This window comes from Fundulus heteroclitus, chromosome 12 (genome assembly GCF_011125445.2).
Source record: "Fundulus heteroclitus isolate FHET01 chromosome 12, MU-UCD_Fhet_4.1, whole genome shotgun sequence".
NCBI lineage: Eukaryota > Metazoa > Chordata > Actinopteri > Cyprinodontiformes > Fundulidae > Fundulus > Fundulus heteroclitus.
Genome location: NC_046372.1, coordinates 4695781 through 4702801, shown reverse-complemented (window position 1 = coordinate 4702801; position 7021 = coordinate 4695781). Strand labels below are relative to the sequence as shown.

The 7021-nt window shown below is 39.8% G+C and overlaps 1 long non-coding RNA gene across 1 annotated transcript; it reads right to left on the bottom strand.

Annotated features, from left to right (window-relative positions):
- Positions 1-210: 210 nt before the first annotated feature.
- LOC118565115 lies at positions 211-759 on the bottom strand. Its single transcript, XR_004932200.1, has 2 exons — positions 349-759; positions 211-274 (listed from the first exon to the last, which is right to left on the bottom strand). It is a non-coding gene; the product is annotated as an uncharacterized LOC118565115 (long non-coding RNA).
- Between the last annotated feature and the right edge of the window lie 6262 nt (positions 760-7021).

Genomic DNA, 7021 nt, shown 5'->3' with positions numbered 1-7021 from the left:
CTAAACTATTGATTAACTTTTATAGAGCTACGATAGAAAGCATCTTGTGTCTCAGCATGATAGTGTGGTATTGGAGCCACAGGATACAGAAGAGGAAGGATTTATCACAGGTGATGAGGACAACACATAGGATTGTAGGATGCCATCTACGAGATCTTGTCATATTTGAAAGAAACAACTCTGAATCAGGGCAACAACGGAGTCAGGCAGTTCCAATAAGAAAATGATTTATTGAGCAAAGTTGTGTATGCTTCTGGCCGGATTGTTCTTGGTCCTGCTGGGAAAGATGAGGGCAGTGGTGAATGACAGGGCCGAGATTGATGGAAGGGTGGAGAGAGCTGAACTCACGGAGGCTGGTGCTTGGCAGGGGTCCGGGGGGTAGCGTGTCTTTGGTCCAGGTGTTGTCAGGTGACTCTCTCCGGTGTTGTTTGAGATGGAGGGTGGACAGGCAGGTGAGTGCAAGGAGGAGGACCCAAGCAGAGTGGCAGTCAGAGGACTCCAGGCCTCGAAGAGAGTCCAGGCTTGGAAGGTTCTAGGATTCTCGGTGGATTTTCTAGAAGAGATCGAAAACACAAGGTTAGGGTTGACTTGGACGAACTCGGGACGGAGTTTAAAGTCGGTCATGTACCACGCTGGTAGCGAGAAAGAACTGACGCCCTCCTCCTGGTCTCTGCTCCTTAAGTAGGTGCCTTAATCAGCCGAGACGCAAAACACCTGCACGTCACACCCTGTAGCAGAGAGAGGGAGAGAGACCCACACCTAGACCAGCAGCATGACAGATCTAAACACTGTTTATGCCACACTAGTCCAGAAAAAGGTCAGACGTATAGTCACAGATCCCACTCATCTGGGCAATGCCCTGTTGTCCCACTTCCATCAGGTAAACAAGTTATGCTGAGAAGCAGTAAACCAGCTCATGGTCTGTTACATGTTACAAACACACTACTGGTTTCACAGGCTCTTGATAAGATGAGAATTATCTACACTTTCTCTCACATGCCAATGTGTATTAGCACACTTCAGTTTCTCAGGGAAGGGTTTACAGTTACAGTTCTGTAACTTGAAGATCTAAATTTAATGCAAAGTATTTTACTGTGTACATAAGTGTATCAAACGATGGAATGTAATACACTTTTGCAACTGCACAGTAATCGTCTGTAAAGAGACTGCTATCTGAGTTTTTGACTCGAAAATGAGGTGCTGCTAAGGACTTTTGCACGCTTTAAGCTTCTCAGGAAGTGTTGTTGGTCAGTGCAATCAACTGATTTAAGAAATAAAAGATTTGGGAAGTTCATGGCCTGTGTCTACGTGTTATGTGTTATTTGTGTGCATTCCGAGCTGGTGTCTGTCTCATCAAAAATTCATTATGGTTACACATAATGACAATAAATATTCTTGATTCTTGAAAAATATAGATTTATAGAAGAGGGTTTAATGGTGGTGCAGATGTGTACACTGTTGATTGATTCTTTTCTTTTCTGAATTTGCATGTTCTCCTTGTACATGACTTTTTCTCAGTGCAAGGCAAGTTTATTCATATAGCATCATTCATAGTGAATATTTCAAAGCAATTCCCAAAATAAAATTAAGGACCAGAGTGCAGAGAATTACATTAAATACACAACATAAAAATAGTAAATGTTTAAGCATCACATACAGTAACAAGAATCAAATACTAATTCAAACAAATATAACACTAAATAAGAAATGAACAGCAGACACTTGAGCCTCATCTCAATACTTAACAACATGCCCGTTTTACACTTTCAATATGTGCATACAAGGTTGTTTGTCAAATTTCTGTGTTAACCTGGGACTAGTTTACTGTTCAATGTGTACCCTCTTGGCTGCTTACCTTCAGGATTGGGTTTTAGAGGAGAGTATCGTTTTTGTGTTTCTTTTTCTTCAAAAAACACAAAAACAACACACGTATAACAATTTGAAAAAGGAATTTGGGTTTTCATGATTTACAGATTTAAATTTGCATAGCTGGAACAAGCCTTTAGATGTTCATAAAAGAAGACACGAAATCAAAGCCGATCTTGTCAGCAGTGCAAGCCTGGAAAACCTTGCAATCAACTCCAAAATAAAATCAAAGCAAATCAAATAAAAAGGAATAATCAGAGAATGTTCAAACTCTTTGAACCTTCAGTAATCTTGGATGACTTAGATGCATTTTTGTTTTTGATTATGTGCACTTAGTTGAATTAAAAATAACGGGAAATTTCTGAAGGGGACCTACCGTTCATAATTCAATGACAGAATATAGTGACAGAGGTATGCACATCACTGTCCTCTTTGATTATTGGCCTCTTAAGCTCAGTAAGGCCAGCATTTGACCAATAAGACACGTAATCTGATAATGTACAAAATTCATCACTTTGCTAAGAACCTTTCCTCCTTCTCTCAAGACAGACTCATTTATTATGTGGAAATCCATAATTCTAGTAGGGAGTGTGCTTGTGTTGGAGGAAGAAAGAAAAAGAGCGAGAGAGTGTAAAAAATAGAATTAGATAGATCAGGACATTGATGTTCTGTGAAATCTGTGGTAATTAGATGGATTAATGAATTTGAGACAATTCCTGAAATGGAGATTAATTTCTACAACTTGGCAATCATGCTTTATATTTATCACTGTCCTTCAAGAATGTCATTAATAAGTAATAGAAATGACCTGTCCAAGGGATAATGTGTGTAATTCATAAAGTAACAATCTGTTGGAAGAAGTGATGAAACTTAATAGAAAAAAGGGAAGAGAGAGAATGAGAGAATTGTTAGAAAGCAGTCATTGGTTTTTGACAGGATTTAATTATAATCATCGTTTTGCCACGATTTACGTAATAATGACCCCACTCACATGATGTATAATACATTCATCAGTGTCTTGGTGTATGCTCTGCAGTTCCATGTTTTTTGGGTGACAGTGACACAGGAGCTAGGGAGTTTGTCTAGTAACCAGTGGCTACCCTGGCAGCTGTGGCTACACTGGGCAGACATTGTTTTACAAATAAACTACTGAAAAAGGCATTGTACAAAAGTATTCAGCCCCTCTGAGTCAATACTTTTGCTGCAATTACAGCTGCTTTTTTTAGGGTAAGTCTTTACCAGCTTTGCACATCTAATGACTGAAATTTTTGCCCATTCTTCAATGCAAAACAGTTCAAGCTAAGTCAGATTAGACTGAGAGCGTTTGTGAACAGCAGTTTTCACCTCTTGATTGGATATAGGTCTGGACTAGGCCATTCTAAGGAGAGTGAGGGTGAGAGTGATGCACATGCAAGTTACAGAAATAGGTGAAGCAACAACGTCTGTCATGATTAACTGAGACTCATAGGCAGCACCAGTCACGGACAGAGAAAAGTGTAAAGAGATTCATTCTTTGAATGTAAAAACAAAGATGATGGTCTGGACTGGGGCCCTGGGTTCAGCACCTGGACCAGCTTCTGTAACACAAGGCAAATGGTGGAAAGATGTTCCAGGAAATCTGCATGATGTTGTCTGCAGTGGTGTCTCACTTTGTGCGAGGATCCGGTAATCCAAGAAGAAGGTAAGTGCATCCAGAAACAGAGATTGGCGGTAGCGGTGCAATAAGGAATTGCTCTTTTCCCTTAGGAGCCAGCAGAGCGCTCGAGGGTGGAAAGGCTGATGGAGATGAAGCTTAGCTCGGGGGTTGCTACAGCAGCAGATCGAGGGTGAAGGTCACAACCTGGATGTGGGGATTGGAACTGGCGGATGGCTGCACAGTTTCCAGGAATCCGGAGATAACCAGGCTCGGAGATTGAAAAGAGGAGACAAGGCACGTTAGACGAGAGAAAGACTAAAAAACAAGACGAGTAGAGCACTAGGAGGCCTGTTACCACACTAGGTAAGTTAGCCATTAGGCGCCTGCTGCTTTGAGCTGCTCCCCTTTTATCCAGCCCGTGATTGCCTCTAAACAAGCTGCACCTGGAAGCCTGCAGCACCTGTTACACCCTGCAGGAGGCAAAGCACACACACACACACACACCTCCGCTCACTGCTTCTGAGGACACAGCACCATCATCCTATTAGAAAAGACACATATACCATCTTCACACAAAAACATAGAACTGTCAATTTGTAATTAAAATTATGACAACTACAACATTTGTTGTGATATCCATGCTAATGACATAGAAATGCTTTCTATAATCTGATAATAATCCATGTTTTTATGTCTTTGTGATACTTAATTTTCCTTTTTAAAGTCTCAGGTCCTTTTTCAATATGTGTTTCATCTGTTTTCTGTAAATCATTTTATATTAACTTGTGTATGAGTGATGTGATAGAAATAAATTTATATTGCCTTACTTGCACATATGCACAAATGTATGGTCAATTAGCTCCTATAATCATCATATCTATTTTAAGACATGTTTAAACTTCCCAGCACTACAAGCATTCCCAGAGGCTCGTTCAAATTTTCCCTGAATATAGAAAGACAAATCCTAAATGTCACTGACTGTCCTTGAAACTGCTCCGTTTATGCCATCTTTGCTGTCTGCTCTTCCATCAGTGCTAATTACTGTAAATTAGTTTTAATTGGAGATACTGAAGCTTGCCTGATGTTGGAGATTTAGAGTCAATAGGCATGTAATAGCATGCTGTCTTTGTCTGTCATTAATCAAGGTTATTTATGAAGGTGCTGCCCAAAGGATCAGAGAAACATGTGTTAGTGTAAAAAAAAAACTGCTGAGATATTTGGAAGCATCTAGAATGACTGATATTCTGCATTTGAAAATATCTGCAAAATATCAGTGCTAGTGTGAAAAAAACTTTGCAAATCAAGATTTCAGTCATTAGAGCTTTTAATAATTTGTCCAATAGTATTTTTGTACAAAACGAAAATGTCAAACCTTAATTGTTTTTGAGAAATCTCTATAGCAAGATCGTTTTAGCCACCAGCCATCAGCCCCTTCAAATTTCCTCAGTAAGTGAACCAACATCATATTAAGCAATCACTCACCGACATGGAACTGTGCCGACAGCAATTGCATTAGCAATTTTATTTGAATTGGTCCTCTTTAAAGTTTGTATTAAATTTTTCCTTCCAAAACATAAACGTTTATTGAAGGTCACTTTTATCTGCAGGTGAAATGCAAAGTGCTTTCACAAATCAAGGGCTGGCTATTCTGAGCATGCTTATTCTAAGTCTAGCCTTTCTTTCTCCATGTAGCCACACTTGGATTCTAAATAAAATTCTAAAAACGATCTACATATATGAAAAAACAACCATTATTATATCACAAGCTACTCTATTCAAGAATAACTATAGGGGTTTAAAAAGATGCCATGCTATGAGGTACTAATGCACTCCCATAGTTCTCAAAGTTAAGTCAATCTCATGACCTGCTGTCTGGTTGCTGTTTTAGTCTAAGCTAGTATTATGATCCCAAGATATAAAGCTGCTTTATGCTTGACACCCTCTTTACAGAATTTTCAACCAAAGGTCACAAGGTTGACCCAAACACAGTCATTTATAGACCATGGTAAACAACTAGATTTTAATGGAGTAATTCTGTTTTGAACTGCAAACTTTTTCGATATTCGTAGGGGTTCATTTTAAGCTGCACAACAATTCTTGACTTAATGACAGGTTTATTGTGACTTTGATTAATAGCACCTTGCTGCACAGCAAATCCAGTAAACAAAGAGGTGAAGAACTGCCAGTCTGACAAAATAATTTCACAGGGAAGCTTAGAAACACCTACGGTTTGCAATAAAATAAAAAAATATTGACATCGAAAATCTGAAAATGTATTAATTCTTACAAGTTCTTTCTCCCTTTTGGAAATTCAAAGCAAGTGAGCTTTATTTATTAAGATACCGTTGAGATTATTATTGGGGGCCGTGACAACAAAATTCATTTTTCAGAAGTTTTGGGGGTATAATATGATCTGCTGTTCACTGATAAGGCTGTGTCAGTGTTAAAACTGAATACCTAAGGACCTGCTCAGGGGCAGTCAGTTGTGTTGCTTTGCTCAAAACTGGTCTTATCAGAAAATGGGTTGTCTTTCTATGTAGGTTGTCTTTCTACATAATTCATATGTAGTTTGTCTGACTGCTCCACTTCAGAGAAGGAAGGCGGAGGAGCGATCACATGGCACCCCCAGGTCAGTATCGGCTCGAAAAGGAGGCAGAAGCCACGGAGCACCAATATTCCAGATTCTACCTTAAACTAACTTCACAGCGGTTATTAAAAAGGGGAGCTGATATGTCTGAGGATGGCTAGAAATGCATGAAGGTTCCACTTACTCCCGAAGGATGAGAAAATCACAGAAGAGTGGCTGTAGGTCATTTGTGGGGACTGTACTGAAAACGGTTTCCTGTAAGGGAATTCAAGTATTGGTTTTCGAACAAATGGATTTAAAAAAATAAACTCTGTACCAATACAGAAGGTGGCGAACACAACCTTGTCATTACCCGTAAATTCATTTAATTTCTAAATTCTGCCAAACATAAGAAAGGTGTGTTTGTAACTGAAAAATTCGGTTGACTAAACGAAGCTAAACCATTGTGATGTCATGATTTTCTTGTCGCTGCCTGGGAGAGCATCTCTTGGAGGAGAGTTTGCTCTCCACTGCGGTGTCACCTAGCTGCATAACGTTTCTGTGTCACTAGTGTGCGGGCAGCAAGGTCTCCTCTGCATTACCGCAGTGAAGAACTGGATCCCAGCTGCATCATTCCTATGTCACAGAGTGGCAGGTAGCTCGCTACGGTACCTCGGTGGTGCTGGCTCCCAGCTTCATAAATGCAGCCGCAGTGGTCCCACAGTGATTGTGCTGCCAGGTGAAAGCCTTTGGTCAACTCCTGTCCGACATACTGCAACACAAGAGGGACATTTGAGGAAGCATATTACTGAGTAGGGACATTTGACCTGACAAAACATTAAGTTGACTTTTTTTATAAAAATATGGAGAATTCACATATGCAGCAATATCAACAATATGAAATGGTTTATACAGTGATATCTTGGCACCTTTAAAATATTCTTTCTCACTGC